The sequence below is a fragment of the Lycium barbarum genome, chromosome 12 (genome assembly GCF_019175385.1).
Source record: "Lycium barbarum isolate Lr01 chromosome 12, ASM1917538v2, whole genome shotgun sequence".
NCBI lineage: Eukaryota > Viridiplantae > Streptophyta > Magnoliopsida > Solanales > Solanaceae > Lycium > Lycium barbarum.
This window is the reverse complement of record NC_083348.1, coordinates 1,740,098-1,761,534: the sequence shown is the minus strand read 5'-3', so window position 1 is coordinate 1,761,534 and position 21,437 is coordinate 1,740,098.

Sequence of the window (21,437 nt, the reverse complement as noted above, 5' to 3'; positions counted from 1 at the left end):
AACCCAACACTAAAGAGGGGGACAAATCAGCAATTCAGTATAAAGATTTTAAGACTAGTAGATTGGGAAGAAGAAGTTAAGGATCGTCAATTTCACTTGAATTTTCTTCCAAATGAGAAGACTTAGAAATTGTCTTCAACACGTTTTATTTACTTCCAGTGATTAATAGGAGGAATCTTTTCCCTTTAAATGAGGCAGATGCATACAGTTTTTACAAGTTGAACAAGCCCTCTCTAGAAATCATGGTTTCCGTCTCTTCAGTCCATATTGAAAAATGGGTAGTCAAAGCAGCAGCATTTTCCAGAATTCATTGGACAACCGACACATCAAATGATACCTAGCTTTACAAAAGCAATTAGCAACATATCTATAACCTGTTTTAAACGCTATTTCACGTACACATGGAAATCCAGAGCAAGTTAATGGAGGACAGTTGGATCTTTCCTTGCAAAGCATGGATTTAAATACAAAGTTTGTGATGCTGGTGGTAGAGAAAGCGAAGTTGCCATAAATGGTATAATCGCCAGTTGGTGATTCATTTGCTGGATCGACTACCTAAAACTATATCGAGTCTTCAAACACTTTCACGCAGGGTTTGGATGAAATTTTGTTGGCCATTCTATTCAAATTCTCACTTTTGACATTTGCCTTAGTGCACATTGGTGCACTTTTCCAATTGTAATATCTTTAAGCAACACAGCTTCTTGGTTTTATTTTGGTCAGATGCTTTGACTTCTGTAATTTCTGCTTGAAATTTTACAAATCTTACTTTTTTGTATTATTGTAATAGTTAGTGTTGGTGAATATACCACAAATTACAACATGTTACAGTTGAAAAATAAAATGAACAAAAATAAATAAATAATTATTGTGGCTGAGGCGCGAATATCTTGCTCTTTTTAAGGAGATTCAAGCCCACTGCTGCATAATCTTCACTGGTCGAGCAGTATAACTCTAACTTGTCCCCTTCAGGATACTACAGCTCGTCAATGTCACGCCCCAAACCATGGCCTGGACGTAACACGGCACTCGGTGCCTGACTGCATGTGACCGAGCGAACCACATGGCTTGCTGAATCATCATGATACATAACATATGTGGAATATAACGTGAATGCATGATGAGCCTTTATAAAACATGTTAAGTCATAATACTTAATAAAATACTTGTTTAAACATAAGTGAGCCAAAATGGCTATACGACTCCAAATGTCTGACATGACATAACTGACTTGTCTAGTCTATGAAACCACTATCATGAGTCTGACTGGAAAACATACTTACTGGGACAAGGCCCCCAGCATACCATTAGATTCATAATTAATCATAAAACAAAAGTTGACTAAACCCCGAATGAGATGGGGCTCACCAATAAGCTGATACGAATGTGGTCCTACCAAGCAGTTGTGTCGTCCTGTATATCAGTACCTGCATCGTGAAATGCAGGCCCCCGGGCAATAAAAGGGGACGTCAGCACATTGAATGTACTGGTATGTAAAGCAACCGAAAGAAACAACATGGGACATGGAATAACATGATAAGAACTGAAACTGAAAACCTGGACATGAACATGGGCATGAGTGCATATGTATATATATAACATAAGTAAAAACATGATAAGTAGGGAGAGCAATAACTTATAACCGATCCATGGTCTGGTGCTTGCGTCCCGCCAGCAGAACACTCAGTCCTTGCCAGGGAACATGAGATTTGATAAAATATGAAAGGATCCAATCATTATGAGAGATCGTCCGGAACATGGGTGGAGCGATCCTCATCCTACGGTGGCTACGTAGTTTCAGGCTATCTGAAGCCCTCCTCGGTAATTAATGCAACTCCCAAAACATGAACATGAAAAATAGTGGCACTTGCTGCCCATGGTATATCATGAATCATAACTTGCTTGTACATAGTGTTCATGAATCATAACTTGCTTGTACATGGTTTTCATGAATCATAACTTGCTTGTACATGGTTTTCATGAATCATAACTTGCTTGTACATGGTTTTCATGAATCATAACTTGCTTGTATAGTTTCATAAGATAACTTGTCATAGTCTTGCAAAACGTGTTTTTCGTTCATGAGTAATAACAATAGTTCGAAATCATATATATATACTTGTCTTGAAAACATGCTTGTAACTTGCTGGATGAAATCATAAAGTTTCATATAAACATAATGAGAACACATGAGGAAGAATTCATGATTCATGGATTAAGCTAGGATTTCCTAATAACCGTAATGGAAGATTAGGAATGCAATAACGAATATAGATACAAAATTCATGCACATAAATACATAATTACGGGCTACCAATATGTTGGGTTTAATGCCCTAGGATTTGAACTTCATGGATTTTACGAAACGGATCATGGGGAAGAACATAGAGATTCCCACATGTGGATGGAAGTTATACATACCTTAACTTCCTGCTTTTGAGTGTATCACAATGTCCTTCAATCCCTTCAACTTTAATCTATAGCAATACAGGTCATAGGGACTCTATATTAGCAACGATATCCATGTTTTGTTCATCTAAGCATTTTATCAAACACTTGGTGGGCATGAAGCTCCACAACCTTCATTAATGGTGTTTTCTTCACCCAATCCCCATTCTATTACTCCTAGCTAATTCTACAATCTCAATTAGATGTAATTAACATCATTCTTCATCAACCATATGAATACAACAATCCCAAGTCAACAATCCAAAAACCCTAGCATAGTTCATATAATTCTCTTTATCAAACCCATTTACTATTCTCCCAAGAACTTATCAACACTTTAATCATCATGAAATATCATAAAACTTACCTTGGTTATTGTAGGAATAAGCCTTGAGTTGAAATACTTCACTTGAACAAAACCCTAGTTCCACCTTCTATAGAATTTCTTGACTTGAATGGATTTGATGTGTTTCTCACACTTAGTTTTGGTGGATTGATGAAGTGGATCTTTTGTTTCACTTGGATTCTTGCATATGAAGTGTTTGGATGGCTCTAGAGAACCCTTGAGTCGTGTAGGAGAAATGGGAATGAAAAAAAATGGGTTTGGGTCTCTTATTAACATCTTAAAATCTGACCCATCGGGCAATTCTACGCCCATTTTTACGTTCCGTATAATGGTTTTACGGACCGTATAACTCACCGTAAAACCATTTCAGTGATTTGGACATTCTGTGCTCATTTTACGGTGGGTTTTACGTCCCGTATAATGGTTTTACGGTCCGTATAACTTACCGTAAAACCATTCCAGTGATTTGGACATTCTGTGCTCATTTTACGGTGGTCTGAGTCAATTTTACGGACCGTATAATTGTTTTACGGACCGTATAATTGAACCGTAAAATTGCCCAGCAAAATATGGTTTTCTGTGACCATTTTACGCTAGCTTGAGTCAATTTTACGGACCGTAAAATTGAACCGTAAAACTGACCCTCAAAATATCATTCTCTGTGACCATTTGACGGACCGTATAAATATTTTACGGACCGTCAAAATGTTTTACGGACCGTCAAATGGTCCGTCAAAATTCTTCTGCTCGGACAGTCTGTCGTATAATGGGCATAACTCTTTGCACAGATGTCCGTTTGAGGCCCATAATATACCGTTGGAAAGATATTTCAAAGGGCTACAACTTTCATCAAGGAAGTTTTCCCAAATTCCAAATTAATAATGGGGTTATGGTCGTTGTAAGTAAGACCATCTATAAACTCACTTGCGAACATGCCCCGTAGAGTGGTTTTCAACTTTGTTTTGCCCAAAGACTCTTCTCATGTCTTGATTGGGTTTCAAACACCATTTATACACTACTAAAATTGGGTTCATTATACCCCCCATCTTATAAGACAAATCTTAACCCGAATGCACGAGGTGTTACAGTCAACGTCGTACAATTCAATAAACTCTGGACAAGATGTTGAGTCCAAAGCTCCACCAGAAGAACATATATTGAGTTCAAAGCTCCACCAGAAGAACATCTTCCTTTAACTAAATTAAACTTTTTTTATTTTATTTTTTTATTTTTTTAACTCTCTATTTCGTGCACTCTAAACTTGCTCCACCCAAAAGGTAAGGATGAAAATATATTTATAGGTGAAAAATTCATCCTTGAATTGAATTGAATTGGATGAAAAGAGTGGATTAGTGGGGTATGTTGACACCTAATTTTGACCTCTCGGGATTTGTTTTAATCGCCCAGATTCCCTGGATTCGAATAGAGCAAAATATCTATTTTTTTCTGAAAGCTGAAATAATTTTTATAAAATTATTTAGAAAATACCTGCCATCCATAATTTGGTAAAGCAGTTTTTTAAAAAATCTTATAAATCGCTTATAAATTAATTGGAACATTTTACAAAATTATAACAATTATTTTATTCAATTGGTAAACTGGCCCAATGGACAGATTGCAAGTATTTTACTCTATTTAAATTCAAGGAATTTGATTGATTAAAATAAATTAATCATTTTCCCCATTTTTCATTTAGTCAAATTATTAGAATTTTTGCATATTTGATTGAGCATTTAATTGTGGTTAATTTTAATAATTATTTGATGGCTATGATTCAAAATAATCAATTGATAGCCTAATAGTGTCCCAATTGGAAATCATTACCCATAAATGAGGTTACTATTGCAAAATTACTTCTAAATTGTCTATTTAATTGAAATATAACCTTGCACGAAAGGACCAAAATCATTAGTCTAATTAATCAAGGTCGTTACTGCTAAGTCACTTTTAAAATATGGCCAATTGGACCAAGAGGTTAAATTTGAAATAGCCTAGTCTTAAGACTAAGTCAATTAAAGGCCTCATTTACAAAAGTAGACTTTGCTTGTCCAATTAACTCTAATTAATCCTGATTAATGGCCTAAACTAGTAGTCTTTTCCTAATCTTGGTTATTTATTGAAATTAGTGTCAAAATCCTGCTTATATACGTAGGTATACGCGGATATACATATGATATACACGTATATCATACGTATACACATGTATATCAGATTCAGGCCCCATTTCTCTTAAAATTTGGCTAGGCCCAGTCCAAATTAGTACCAGACCCGACCCAATTCAGTTTTTAAGGGGGAAAACCCCTACCATTTTCCCATTTACCATAAAACCAAACGATTCTTAGGTCTTGGTCTTCTCTCTCCCTCTTGAGAAACCCTAGCCGCCTCACCTTTCACACTTTCTGTCTTGCGTCACTCTTGCTAGAAACGGCAATGAAAGGGGCCCGCTGGAAGGGTAAGGTATTTGTATGGCCGAGAATGGCAAGTGCATTAATGGCTCCGCCATTTATCAACCATTTCCACCTGAAGACAACCCAAACACGGTATTATCTTAGGCTTTTTCACGTTTTCTACATTTTTACAGCATTCACTACTGAATTTCTTTAATGGCGTTTATTTCTACCTCTTTTGAATACTAGTCTTTGGTTGGTTCTTGAGAAGTTCAGTGGATTGTGCTAGTTTAAGGTCAAAATCTGACCCTTTATCCTTCCCTACACTCGAATCTGGACCGTTGATTCTCATTGTGAGATTTAAATCCCACAAATCTGAGCTTGTCCTACATCGATTCAAAATTAGGGTTTGGAGAATTGGGAATTCTATAAATACAGGCTTTATTTTTCATTATTGGACACACTTGGACATCTTAACACTTGAAAAGCTCTAATTTTTCGCTTGTTATATATTGAATACCTAGGGTTTCTAGCTTAAGTGCTTAAGACCCTTAATTTTTAGTGAGTTTAAGTTTTAAAGTTTTAATTGGTTTATTTGCTTTGTTTGGTCTGTTGATTCGAGTTTTGGGGGAAAGAATTGGAATCTCCTAGTCCAATCTCGACCAAGGCTGCACCAAAAAGAGGTAGTCCCCTTTCTATTTTATTTTATTTTTTCTTTTTATATGTTCACATTCCCTTTTTGTGCTTAATTATTGGTTCAGTTCAGTTTAGCTTGCTTGTGTCTGTTTGTTTGTTTGTTTGTTTTAGTATAATTGTTATGGTTTAGTGTTTAAGCACAGTAATTATATCCTGTTTATCATATTAGTTGGTTCAGTCTAGTTGTCATGATTTATAGTAGGTTTTATCCCTTGTTTGCTTTAGTCACTATGGCAACATAGTACTAACATCATGTTTCTCTTTGACTGGATGTTACCATGTAAAATCAGCATGAACACTTGTTTCTTTTCTTGGTCCAGTTATTTGGTTTGATCAACACCATGTTTGATATTGGTTTCCCCATTTATTGAAGTGTATCATAACTAAGTTGTGGGGGTTGATCCTGTGGGAGAATTAACCTAGTTTCAGCTGGTCTAAAACATGTCCCAGTTGGCCTAGTCTCATCTAACTCAGTTCAGTGCACTTAATACCTTGCCAAACTTGTTTTACTTATCTTAGCTTTGTCTAGTAAGAAGGATACAATTTCTTGCTTCTTGAGTTTGTTAATCTACCATGCTTGGTTATGTTATGTTATTTAGCTACCTCTGATTTAAGCCATTGAGTTCAACTATGTTGTGCAATCAATCTTTGTATTGAGACCACCATTTATACTCAAGGTTGAGTTTCCCTGTTCTTTTGTTGTGTTAGGATGGTTAAATATCTAGTTTTTGTCATGATATCTAATGCCAATGGTCCTTGTTTAAACTTACCATGTTAGTTGTTCATTCTCCTATTTTAACTTCCCTTCTAAAAAATAAAAGCAACCATATAGGAACAATCCTAGTCGTTGTATAAACTTACTTGACTCAATACATCTTGTTGCTTGATGATTATGGATCTGTGTCTCCCAAAAAAGGCATGACATATACTTGATATAGGTGTTCAGTGTTTACCAACTGGCCTTACCTTAGACCTGTACTTGTCTGTATGCTACTGATACACTTTACTTGGTTTGTGTTTGTAGGAATAGGTTAATGTGCCTGTTTAGGACTTATAGGATTCAAAATATTTCGAGTATGCCTTGAATGAGTCTTACATGCATTTGAATGAAATGATTTCATCTTGTCTAAGTCTTGACTAGAATATTGAATACATGTAGTTTAAAGTCTTGTGCTTGTTGGGTTTGTCAATCTATCTTATTTGATACTGTATGTGCTCAGTGTTACAAAACATGTCCTGCCTGAATTATCTCTATGTTGAGTTTGCAAGATTCCTTTCTCTGAGACCTATATGCTCACAGCATAATCAAATATGCTTGATAGGTCATGTATATATGTGTATATGACCGGTATACCTTGGTCTAAATACATTGATGAGGAATTTATGGGGTCAATATAGATTAAGCATGAGCTTCCCTAGTGTTAGCCATGCCTGGGATTCCTGGAAACCCTTGGAACTTGTGCAAAATTGGAAAAAAGGGGGCAAGAGCTTTCTAATATTGTATATACTGTGGTATACTCAAATACATACATATGTCATGCAAATCATGGCTGACCTTGGTTCAAGCAATGAACTTATAAGGCTAATTGGGCCTTAGCCCAGTTCTGTGCAATTTAAAGTTATCTAATTGTATGCCCTTACATGTACATGGTATTTTTTTTTTTTTATCTCCTTTGATATGTGAAACCCCCTTGCCTTCCTGGGTCCTCCTTCCTGCATACAGGAATTGGGCTGAGGCCCAATTCCAATTCTGTTCAAGGTTGGATGATTATTAAAAAGGGAAGCTAATATATTTTGAAGGCCCAACCATGGGTAAAAATGGTGAAGGCCCAGCCATGGGTGAAAATGGCACTAATGGGGCGGGTAGCCCATTAGTTGATATTTTCCTTCCTTTCTTTATTAGACTAGATGGCCTATGCCCGTGCTGCGCACGGGCCCAACACTTTGGATTATAGTGTATCTATGTATATGTAGTTATGTTTGGATCGTGCTAACATATATATATATATATATATATATATATATATATATATATATATATATATATATATATATATATATATATTTATATTTTTTTTATATTGATAATAAACATACATAAGTTTATACTGTTTTTATGGATATATATATATATATATATACTATGTTCAAAACACGATTAATATAACATTGTAATTTGTGCTCCGTATCTAAAACTTTATTATATTCATGTTTGCTACGAATACAAAGTCGGCAAAAATTTATTAATACTTTTTAAAATAGAAGACTTGTTTAAAAGGAAACTATTTTCCTCTCGTTGAGATAAAACAATAGCAATATTTAAGCATCAGTTGATACTTTCAATTTTATTTTGATTAATTTAAAGGTGTAAAATACTTATTATTTTTTATCAAATTTTGATTTGGATAATTCTAATTCAAATTATTAAATTAATTTTACATCTTTAAAACGAAACAAAGTAGAAATTGATTTTCTATTTAAACGAAGAAATATTGTTTTTTAATTTTTGGTAAATAATCTCGGTTTAGCTCATTTTACTTGTCATGTAGTTTTTTGCATGGTTTTTTTTTAAGGAAACGTCAATTAGAATTATAATTTGACTAATTTATCTTATTCATTATTTGATCTTCATTTGATATTAATCTTTTTTCACATTTATTAGAGTAAGAATAAAAATGAAAAAGTAATTAAATTCTATCTTATTTTAAAATATAAATATTTTAAGTATATTTATTTTAGTAAGCATAACAAATAAATGACATGACGGAATAGCAAATACAACAGTTAAATATCTAGATTAGATATCAGGCTAATATAAGAAAATAAAGGAAATTGTATGTATTTGGCTACTTAACCTTTTGAAAAAAAGCAATATTATGGGGTCCATATTTTTTGCTGTGCAATAATTTCATTTACTTCCACTAATGGGTTGATACGCACGTGGCAATGAATCCACTATTATTGACTTGATGGGGATACTTTGGGAATTACATGAATATTGTTTGATTTTTTAATATACGGGGTGCAATTTTTTTTTTTTGACATTGCTTGTTTTTTTAATATGGGGTTTACTTCTTTTTTTTAATGAGTTTGGAGAGGGTGGGGTCCACTTTTTTTCCTTTTTTTTTTAAATATTGCTTGGTGTTTTTAGTATGTGGTCCATCTTATTTTTTGTTTTAAGAGTGACTGACGATGAAGCATGGGTAAACCGATGCTTCTATATAGTCGAAAAATAGAAATATAATAAAGTATTTCTATCTACTTTTTAGAAGAGTTGGTAATATAAAGTATAAAATGTCATTTTTTTGCCCTTAAATAAAAAAGTGGGTGGGACCACAAAGGATTTTTTTGCCCTTAAATTAAAAAGTGGGACCAAAAGACGGACGATGATCTTGCTTATAAACCGGCTCTTCTATATAGTAGTAAAATATAAGTATTTTAAGTATATTTATTTTATTAAACACAACAAATAAATAACATGGCGGAATAGCAAATACAATAGTTCAATATCTAGATAATTACATCTCAGGCTAATATAAAAAAAGAAAGAAAATTGTATGGTTTGGCTACTTAACCTTTTGAAGAAAAGCAATAATATGGGGTCTATGTTTTTTGTTGTATAATAATTTCATTTGCTCCCACTATTGGGTTGATACGCATGTGGCAATGAATCCATCATTATTGATTTAATGAGATATTTTGTAAATTACATGAATATTGTTTGATTTTTTAATATGGGATGCACTTTTTTTTTTGACATTGTTTTTTTTTTTTTAATATGGGATTCACTTTTTTTTTTTTTTTATATTGCTTGATTTTGTTAATATGGGATCAATTTTTTTTCCCGTGACTTTGGAGATGGTGGGTTCCACTTTTTTTTTTTTTTTTTTTTAAAAAAATTGGTTTGTGTTTAATATGGGCCCACACCTTTTTTTAATGGACTGATGATGAAAAGGTGAGCCAACCGGCTCTTCTATATAGTTAAAATTATTTGATGTATGGGTTGTAAAATTAAACCTTATTATTAGTGGAACTTTTATGAGTGCAGAGTTAGGATTAACACTTAGTTTAAATAGGCGTTTAAACTAAAATTGGTACAAATCTTTTTCTTTTAAATCCTCACTTGATAAAAAATAATCTTAGCATGGGCACTTTCAGATTTTTAGATCAAATAAAAATTATTTTGGAGGTCAAAAGATGGTAAAGATTTTGCTGAAAATTGATCACAAAAACTGGACGTTGATTGATTGGGATAAATTGGTTTTAAAACTGGTCATGACAGAGGTGTATTTTGGACGAAAAACTGAGTGTCAAACCTGAAACTAAATGATTTTTTCTGGGCTAAAGAAAATGGTACATTTGAGGAAACATTTTTGGCTAAATCGACAATTCAATTTGGACCTGGAAGTCCGCTTAACATGAACTAATATGAGACATTTTTTGACATTGGGCCTGAGATTAAAAGCTGGAAACTATTCTTTGACTGTTGATTACTGGGCTTGGACCGAATTGACATACGTTTGGACTGATGAGTTGAAACTTATGGCACTTTGGGCCTGAAAAGGTTTCTCAACGGAAATAAATTCATATTGGGCCAAATGGAGGTTTGATGGATTTGGACTTGGAGTATTGGTTGAATTATGGGCTTCACTTTAAAATTTGGACTTAATATTTGAAGGACTTGTGCTTTATAAATATATATGTACAAAAACGGGAATATATCCCATATTTCTCTCTCTCTCTCTCTCTCTCTCTCTCTATATATATATATATATATATATATATATATATATATATATATATATATATATATATATATATATATATATATATAACCCGTAAGTACTAAAATCATCTCGTTAGGAATAGAATAGTAGTGGCTCTACACAGGAGCGATCTCGATTGTGTCCTAGTCCAAAAATAACGTGAGTTGAACACTTGTGCTGATTTTTTGAACCAAAAAATCCTTATTTGTAAGGGGATGTTTTGCCGATTTTTTCTAAAATACTTGTACTTATATGATGCTAAGAAACTTATATTTTTGTGAAAAATATTTTACAAACACATAAGCAAAACATAACCTTACGGTGAAGCTCGTAGGTCAACCGTATTCTATGGATCCTTAATATCAGGGTGCGTAAAACCTTCCTTGGGGGATCAACAGAACCCTTACCTCGATCTCTGGTGCCTCATAAGAATTTTTCTCGGTCTAAAAACCTCTTAAATCTGGTTTTCCTAATTTTCCTTTTGAATAAATTAGGTGGCGAATCTAAAAACTAAATATCCAACTTAGAGCACCAACAACCTCAGATTAATTTTATGCCTTAACCCGTGTAAAAGCGAACAGTAACAGATGACGACTCTACTGGGAAAAATCTAGGTTCTAAGCATAAGGATTTCACTATAATAAGGTTTATTTTACAAGTATTTATTTATGTGTTACTTTCTGTAATTTAAATTAGCATGCATCATATTATAAACTCCGCCACTCCTGGCAAAAAACATGGTTTCAAAGGGGACATGCGGGATCGCGGTCTAGCCTTTACTACAAAACCCGAAACACCCTTTTTTTGGAACAAGTTGAACGTTAAGTTGGTTTGCAGTCACCCAACGGCCGACAACGATTCACCCCGAGTAGTCCGCTCGTGTCCAAGGTCAATTTGAAAAAAACCACTTTTGCATAAGCCTGAGATAGAGCTAAGCCAAATCCAAATGAGAAGTAGACTGGGTAGTTTGGATATTTTAGACGTATCCAAACCCTATAAGGAGACTACCGTGTGTCATGGACGGTTTATGACCCGAAAAATACCGCATATCATATTATGTGCTATTTGAAAAGGTTTAAATGTGCCTATTAATGAAACCATTGCCTTAGGGGGGGGGGGGGATTAACCTTGGGTTTTGTTTTGTAAATGACGACCAATTTGAATTTATAGTCCTGAATATACCTGAGTTGCTGCTGATTTGGTGGGGCCAAATGTCCCCGGAAGAGAAGAGAGGAACTTCATGTCATTTAGGGAATTTGACATCCATCATGACTATGACAGGTTGCAAAGAGTTAATAGAAGTAATTACAGGATTCTAGGATAGAGACAGGATGGTTTTCAGATTTGGGGATGACATTGAGATGACACGGACACTTGAGGAGTTCAGAGACGTATTGACTAGCGTAGGCTTGGGGTTGGAAAGAAGAAAGAAACCCGACCAAAATGGTTTGATCCCAGAAATGCCCACCTACTCCCAAATTTGTAGAATGGTTTCTTTAAATTTCGCCAATTGGGATCATGGCCCCTCCATACCCTTCAGAGAGTTGTACAGAAGGTTTGGAAGCCTGGATGAATTCGTGGAACATCCTAGAGAACTCAAGACTTATGACGACTGGACGGCTACCAAACCCTTGGCCTTCGCCATTTGATTTTTGGGAACTATGTTTTTTTCCCAAAGATTGGTCCTTAGCCATTGATACCCGAGTCATTTTGGTCACCCATGCCATCTTCTACGGCATAATCCATAAAGAAGAAACTAATACTTTGACATAACCTCGATCATATCAGCCGATTTGTACCAAGCCCTGAGTCTCTGCCGGAATCATTACAAATACTTTTAAGGTTGTAGTCTATTCCTGCGGTAGATCTTTAAACATATGGTCAATGTTAGGGGTGAACAACACTTAAGTAGTCCGGCTGAAAGGGACAGTCTTTAGGATTTTCGCCCGAACTTCGAAGAATAAAACAGGGAAAGTTGGACATTCACCTTCTCCAGATTGAAGGAAGAAAGCATTCAATGGATGTTCCATGACTTCGTATCCACTGAGGTTGTAGTTAAAGGAAGAAAGTGTCCATTTTTGATGCTTATGGGAATTCAAAGGATTCGCCCTTACGCTCCTGCCCGGGTTCTAAGACAATTTGGGAGAATCCAAGTCGTACCCCAGATCGGAGGCATGGGAGATTTCATCATTGACTACGACATTTACAGACCACCAAGAGCTTTGGATTGTGTTCGAGAATGGAAGGGTAGCATAATTTGGGGTCCCGACACTTTAGCTGAATATCAGTTTCGTCCGGTTTGTGTTGTAGAATATAAAGATTGGTTAGAAAGCCAAGACTAATAGAGATCGGGCTTCACCATCTGCTACTGGAGGACATTTCTGCTGATTTATTTTTATGCACCGTATTTAGTTTATCTTTTGTACCCCTGCGGGAAAGAATATTATTATTAATGATAATGGGGCAATGATTTAATTCAATTGGCATATTTATGTTTCAAACGTTTAGTTATGTTTAAGAACGCATGTAGTATAATCTTACGAGCTGCTTTGTGACTTTATATGCTTCCATATGTTTCGTTTGAATGCTCAACTGGTCTTGAATACTGTCCACTCACCCAAAGAAAAACAATGAACAAAAATACCCGCACTAAGCCCAACAATTTTCTCAGAATCTGAAGATGAACAACAAGACTGCATCTGAGCTCGAGGTGATGAAGAAAAATGAGGTTTCGCTGCGACGGAAGATCCAAGACCTCGAGAAGCATATCCGGATAGTAAAGACCAAGATTAAAGAGGCAGATGAGTTATTGGATTCGGCGAAAAGCTCGGCCAAAACACCTATCGAGGCTCAAGGAATAAATATCCTTGACAAAGAAAAGGAATTCTTCCCGAGTGTATCCCGATAATGGTAGAGTCCGAGGAAAAAGAAATAGAGTCGGACCCACAAGAGCCCAAATAGCCATCAAAGGGGGCTGTCTCCGCTGCACCCTCAAGTATAAAAGAGGAAGAAACCTCTTCTGTAGCATCGAGTCCCAAAGGGGAAGGAGCCTTTGCTACGTTATCAAGCCCTAGGGAGGAGCCCATAGAACAAATGGAGTATGATCGGCCAGCTTCACCCTAATGGTGGGCTATTGTGGTCAAAGCATTGGATTGTCCCTACCGTGTCTCGCCTCAGCAGGTTACGAATGAGGAGATAATGATCAAAATTCCAAAGTAAAGGAATAGTCAGTGTTTGCTTCGACAGGTTGCTACCTTGCCCTCTGGCCTTCGCACATAAGAGATGACCTTATCACCAAGATCAGGCAGGGCATACCCTTAATGAATGTTTAACTTTCAAAAGGAGACTCATCAAGTTAATAGATGAGAAAAGTATCACCAATATGTGGGGACCGCATTCACTGTTGGTCCATGAAAACATCATCCCAACTGAAGGGATTACCCGAAACACTCATATTTGGCGCTACCACTTCACGACATTTAGAGACTCTTATGCCAGCATCTTTCAGAAATTGATCAGTATTGGGAAGATTAGCCCCATCAGAACTAGAAGGGCCCAAAACGAAGGAGTTGGCCACTGCAAAATATGTCTGTATCATTCTGGAGCTTTAGGGCATGACATAGAAGAATGTGATGCATTCAAGTTTGAGTTGGAAAATTTGGTCCACAAGGGCGCCCTTTGGTTGGTGCTCCCTTCTCGGTATTAGGATTTGGAGCCTTAGGGCCAAAAAAGGTTGAACGGACAAACAACCTATATTGACCTCAAAGAACGGTAACTTTTGAGTAGTTTTAGGGGATCCCCATTTTTTGTATTTAACACAGATTTATCCCCCCTATTGTTTGTTAATGGAACTGTGCCGACCTGATGTCCCAAGGAGGGATATGGAGGAAGCCTCTATCAGGCCTGGTCACGGGTAGGTTTAAGTTTATTTTTATGTAAATCGTACTACGGAAGGGCCTGACTTCCCGCGAAGGGATACGTAGGCAGTCTACGTAAGACTCGGTCCCTATATATTATAAATATGATATCCCTCTCACTTAAGCAAAGCCTAAGTACCCCAAACCCGGTACGAGAGATCAATTGCGCATTTGAATCAAACATATGACCATCTACGTGCTAAATGTTAAACTGCCATCTATATGTGATATCTTGCTTTTCTTTTCTTTATTCTGACGGAACTAACTTTGTTTGCCTTTGAGTTATTCTTTTCTTGTAGAAAGAGTAGTGGATTCATGTTCACACTGGCATACTTCATAAGGTCTAAAGCAGCAATAGCATCCTTATTCCTACAAGACAAAGGAAAAGAAAAAATGACTGGTACTTCGGAGAACAAAACTACCCCTACTGATATCGCTCTTAGAGAATCGCCTATGCGAGTGCTGCCTGAGACATCGCCTACTGAAGACGTCATGAAGATGATGTTCGAAAAAATAACCCATCTTCAAGAGGAAGTAGCGCGAAACAAAGTTGCTAATGCTGCCCGAGAGGCCCCTGCTGAAGAAAGAAGTCCCCCACCATTGTTTCTATCTCTGAATTCACCATTACCAGATCATTTTCCCACTAGGTCTGTTGTGACCACCATGCCATTTACCCCGATTAATGGACACATTAGTGCCTCAAGCCACATGCCACCACCACTTAACACCAACGAAATTCCCTGGACTGCCCACTCTACCCCCTCTTACCCAGGACCACAAAATACCCACCCTGGCATCACTATACAATCAAGCATTACCCCACTACTCACTGACAAAAGCACCCCTATTACCCGAATTCGCCCTGCTGTTTCTTTCCACACGCCCGTCATACCAGGTACCTTCTCGCCCGATCAAGAAATTGACCACTATGAAGAAATAGAAAAGGCATGAAAGGCCAAACAGGAAAAAAATAGGAATAAAGGCTTGAGCGGAAGATGACCGCAATGTTGGAACGATTTATGAGGACTACCCTCACTGGCACAGGTCTAAGCTATGACGATTTATGCATACATCCCAATTTGGATTTACCCGAAGGCTTCAAAGTACCCCGATTCGAATTGTTTAACGAGACGACCAATCCTAAAGCGCACATGCGGGCCTACTGCGACCAGTTGGTCGGTGTACAAGATAATGAAGCGCTCAACATGAGGTTGTTCAGCAAGAGTTTGACAGGGGAAGCCTCGAAATAGTTCACGGCACAAGATAGACGCCGTTGGGTCACATGGGAGGACATAGTTGCCGCTTTTATGGAAGGATTCTGCTTTAATATGGAGACGGTGCCGGATAGATATTATTTGGTGAAAGTGAAACAAAAGTCCATCGAGAACTTCCTCGAATATCCAAGCAGATAAAGAGCGGAGGCTGCCCAAGTATAACCTTCTATGGGCGAGGAAGAACTTGTGTCAGGTTTTATCCTGTCACAAGAGACGGACTTCTACGATAGAATGCTTTCAATGGTAGGGAGACCTTTCTCTGAATTGGTCAAAATGAGCGAGGCCATAGAAGACAGTTTCAAAACCGACCAAATCATAAGCATGACTTGAAAACCCACTGTTTCAAGTTCAACCGGATTCATGCGCAAGAAGAAAGAAGACGTGGCTAGCATATCTCACACCTCTAAGCCCAAAAAAAGGGAGGATTTCCCGACAGAAGCATATGCTTCGCCTCCTCCAAACACCTACATACCCACCCTTTACAATACGGTGCCTGTAGATTACACGCAATTGACTTCCAATCACTACCCCAAAACTACCAAGCTCCACCAAATGCCTTCCAATCAGCCCCCACTAAATTACCAAGATCCACAGCCAAATTATCAGACTCCTCCATCTATTTACCATACCCTACAAAATAACCAACCCAATGCCTACTAGAACCAACCCCCACCAAATGCCTATAATGCACCACGTCCCAATTTTGAGAAGAAACCCCTTAGGGTATTCACTTCGCTAATGAAATCTCAGACCGATTTGTTTAAAAGGTTAAGTGCGGCTGGAATGATTCAAGCGCTTCCGCCAAAGGCCGTTGATCCAAAGAACCAGTTTTACTGAGCCGACCAAACATGTGCCTATCACTCCAATGGCATAGGGAATAGTACTGAGGATTGCATTAATCTCAAGTACAAAATACAGGATTTACCAGAAAGAAATTGTGCTCCAAATGGCCCCTCCAAATGTGAACACCAATCCGTTGCCAAATCATGGCAATAATGTGATTCACATGATTGAGAGAGAAGAAGACTGGGTCGTGGGAAGGCCCATAATTCGTGATTCTTTGAAAGAACTTGAATGTACAGTAGCGTCACTGTCCCTGCAGGAACGCCCATAATTCAAGGCATTGATCCCTGCACCAGTGACAACACACATTGCTCAGGGGACTCCAGCACCACCTTGAAAAGAGTTTGTAGTCCAAGTTGCTACTGTAAATGGTATCAGAAGATCAGGGATATGTTATACTCTAAATAGCTAGCCCAAGGCCCCCCCCCGAAAGGAGGGTAATCAGAAAAGGACTATCACTGAAAGTGAAGGCGAAGACTTTTGGCGCCAAAATACTCCATTGGTCAGCATTTAAAGAAGATGCCGGCCCAAATATCGGTGCTAGCATTGCTGCAAAGTTCACCCCAACACTGCCTGGATCTAATGAAGGTGTTAGAGGAAGCTCATGTCCTAGCTGGGACAAACAGTGAAAGCCTAGCCGAAATGGTCGTCCATGTTGTGGAGGAACATCAAATTGCCTTCACAGAGAAATAATTGCTCAAGAAAGGCATAAATCACAACAAAGTGTTGCACATCACTATCATGTGTCATAATAAAGTGGTAACTTGAGTATTAATTGACAATGGGGTATGACCTGAGAAAGGTTTGTCAAAGCCACACTAATATAAGAGCGTTTGACAGAGGACATTGTGACGCCACCTGGAGTAGTGGATTTAGATATACAAATAGGACCTGTCGAGTTCACCACTGAATTCCAAGTCATGGAAATACCCGCCAATTACAATTTGCTTCTGGGGAGACCATGGACTCATATGGCAGGGGCAGTACCATCCTCGTTCCACCAATCTGTAAAATTTGTCTGGGAAGAAGAGGAAGTGGTGATCCACGGAGAAGCCAACTTGCACAATTATCCAAAAAAAATCTATACCTGTCATTGAAGCCACACCTAAAGGAACGGATTTCCATGTCGTGGGGTTATTAGGAGCAGCCCACTAGATAGACTCCATGGAAACTCCCATGCCGGCAGTTTATAAAATGATTGCTTCTACTATGATTCTGAACGAATTTGAGCCCGAAAAAGGTTTAGGGAAGAATTTGCAAGGCATCATTGAGCCCATTCATATCTTTTAAGGTAATTTTTGGTTTTGGCTTGGTTACATCCCAACAGAGAAAGAGACACCTACTAGGAAAAAGCAAGAGGTTGCAGATCATTGCAAACCCATCCCAAATCTGTACCAGTAATTTCCCCACAGAATGCCTGTGCCTGAGGACGTTGACATGGAAGAAGGGATAAGGATGATGTTCGAAGAGGAGGATTGCTCCGTCATTCTAGAAGAATGTGCTAAAACACCCAGTATCAGAAAGGAAGAATCGGGAGAGCAGCTGTCCAACTGGACCTCTACCCCGCTACTGGCTCTTCTGTAGAGAAAGATAAATTTATTTTTAAAATGGAGAGAATCGGTCGAGGCTCGATTACTCACCCTCTTTGTCACTTACATATCTCATATTGTTTTCACAAACGGAAACGGCTTGACCTAAGTCAGGACCACAGTTTGTACTCCTAAATATTTTTAAATTAATGAAAGCCTCAGTTTATTAAAACTGTTTTGTTTGTTGCATGCATGTTTTATACTAACATATTTCGCCTTAAATTTATTTTTAGTAATAAAAATAATAAATCAACCTTAAATGTCATGACATCTTGCAAAACAAATGAGTCGGGCAGCGTAGATGAAAAAGAATACGAGGAATACGACGAGACGACAATGCTACCCGAGAGTCTCGCAGAGGAAGTAGAACAATTGGAGAATGAGCAGAATCCGAACTTGGACAAAATAGAAGCCAAAAATCTAGGTTATGAAGAGGATGCCAAAGAAACAAGGATAATCGCACCCCTAGGTACCCCTCTCAAAGAAGAATAGATAAGTTTGCTGACGGAGTACATGGATGTCTTTGCATGGTCATACACCGACATGCCGAGGCTAAGTACTATCATAGAGTCTCACAGGCTACCTATCAATAAGGGGTTTGCTCCAGTAAAGTAGAAAAACCGGATCTTAGTATCCGAATCAAAGACGAGGTGGATTATCGAGATCTTAACAAGGCTATCCCAAAAGATAATTTTCCACTCCCGAACATGCATATACTCATAGACAATTATGCTAAGCACGAGTTATAATCGTTTGTAGATTGTTTGACCGGCTACCACTAGATCTTAATGAATAGATGACGAGAAGATAGCCTTCATCACCCCATGGGGAGTGTACCATTATAGGGTGATGCCCTTTGGCCTCAAGAGCGCCGACGCAACATATATGAGGGCAATGACCACCATTTTTCATGAAATGATCCATAGAGAGATTGAAGTATATGTGGATGATGTCATTATCAAGTTAAGGGAAAGTTTGGAGCATACCACACATTTGAGGAAATTCTTCGACAGACTCGGGAAGTTTAATCTGAAATTGAACCAGGACAAATGTGCGTTCGGAGTACCGACTGCAAATTTATTGGCATTCATAGTCAGTTGAAGAGGCATACAACTAGACCAAAAACATATCAAAGCAATCCAAGAGTTTCCTCCTCCCCAAACTAAGAAAGAATTCATAAGTTTCCTGGGAAGGCTAAATACATTGGGCGATTCATAGCTCAATCCACCGTCATTGTGAAGCCCATCCTCAAGCTTTTGAGAAGGGACGCTCCTACAAAATGGACAGAGGAATGCCAGGAGGCATTCGACACTATCAAGAGATACTTGTCCAACCCACATATTACACCTCGAAAAATTTCATGTTGATGCACAGTGAATGGACTAATGAAAGGCACGAAGTATACGTTGTTTCTATAAGTAATAAATATTATGTAATGATCCTAATTGAGATTTCAAAGACATTCGAGGTAAGAGAAGAAAGTTTGTTAAGAAAGGCGAGGTATACGCTATGCATCAGAAAAGATTTACAAAGTACCAAGTAATGATGGCTTAATGATGTCTTGGAGAGGAGTTATAACGTCCCTTAGAATGTTAATGAAGTGTTAAACAAGTGTTAAGAAGGTTCCATAAGGATTGGAGATCAAACGAGTCGACGAGAACAAGTTTCGGGAAACTGTGGATTATACGGTCCACTATACGGACCGTATAAAAGATACTGGCCATATGTTAGGCCGTATAAAAGATACTGGCCGTATGTTAGGCCGTATAAATTATACTGGCCATATGTTAAGCCATATAATCTGCCCAGAATTGCAACCTTCACTGGACCAAACCTACGGTCCATATAAATTATACGGACCATATGTTAGTCCGTGAAACCGAATCGGGAAAGATTTAAGTTAGTAAAAAGGGGACCCAAGTTCATTTCATTTTTCACTCCCCTTCTCTCAATAACTCTCTAGAACACTCTTCACATTTCTCCCACAAGAATTCAAGTGAAACTAAGGGTCAACTTCATCAAACCAAGAGAATCAAGTGCAAGAAACTCATTAGGGTTCATCCAAGACAAGAAATCTCATTGGAAGTGGAACTAGGGTTTTGCTCAAGTGAAGTGTTTCCACCCAAAGTTCATTCCTACACTATCAAAGGTAAGTTTTATGATCATTCTATGTTTTTTAAAGTATTGAGAGGTTGAAAGACTTGGATTATGAAAGGAAGTAGAAGATAGGTCATATATATGAAGATAGTGATATTTTTGAGTAGTAGCTTAGAATGAATCATGATTCATGATATGTTGTGATTATAAATATGTTATAAATGACACTAAGAACATAGGATAAACATTACATATGAGTGAATGTGATAGTGTATTATGACCATGGTTATGGATGATTTGAAGCAAAATTGGGGAATTTGAATAATGAAGGTGAATGAAGATTTTTGCTTATGATATCATGAATGTTATTATAGACGTTTGGTAGTGGATATATGATATGGAGGAAGTTGTAAAAATAAAGGAAATGCTGCCCAATTTTCTCTATCTCTAATCAAGTATGCTTAAACTATCGATTATCTAATGTTAGTACAAACTCTCTTGAAGGTAGAAATGAGAACATTGGAGGAGAACGTTCAAGCGATAGAGTAGCTAAACGAAAAGGTATGTAAGGCTAGTCCCTTCTTTCTAAGGCATGACTCCACGGCATGAATTCTCTGATTTTTCCATGACTTTCTTACATTTCGAAAAATTATGAGTCTATGTCCATAAAGGGCTTCATATGAGTTAAAGGTAAAAATTATGTTACGAGTACAACAACGATGATGATGAGTTTGAGTCTAAGGAATCCTAAAGCCACGATATGATGTTTCTACAAAGCTAATGACCCTAACTACGATCCATTGATGGTGTTCACTATGTTACTCTCACCTTACGATGCTAGTTCCTTCAAGGTGAGATATGATGAATATGATTACTCCATAATGAAATCGAGGGTTCTCGACCTTATGTCACCCCGATATTGTTATAGATTGTCGTTAAGCTCTAATGCATGTTTTATGACAAATGCATGATGATGATAAGTTTATGATGAGTATATGATGATATGATAACACCGTGCCAAGATGGCCGGGCATGTCACCGCGAAGGCGGGCTGCATATGATTACACCGTGCCT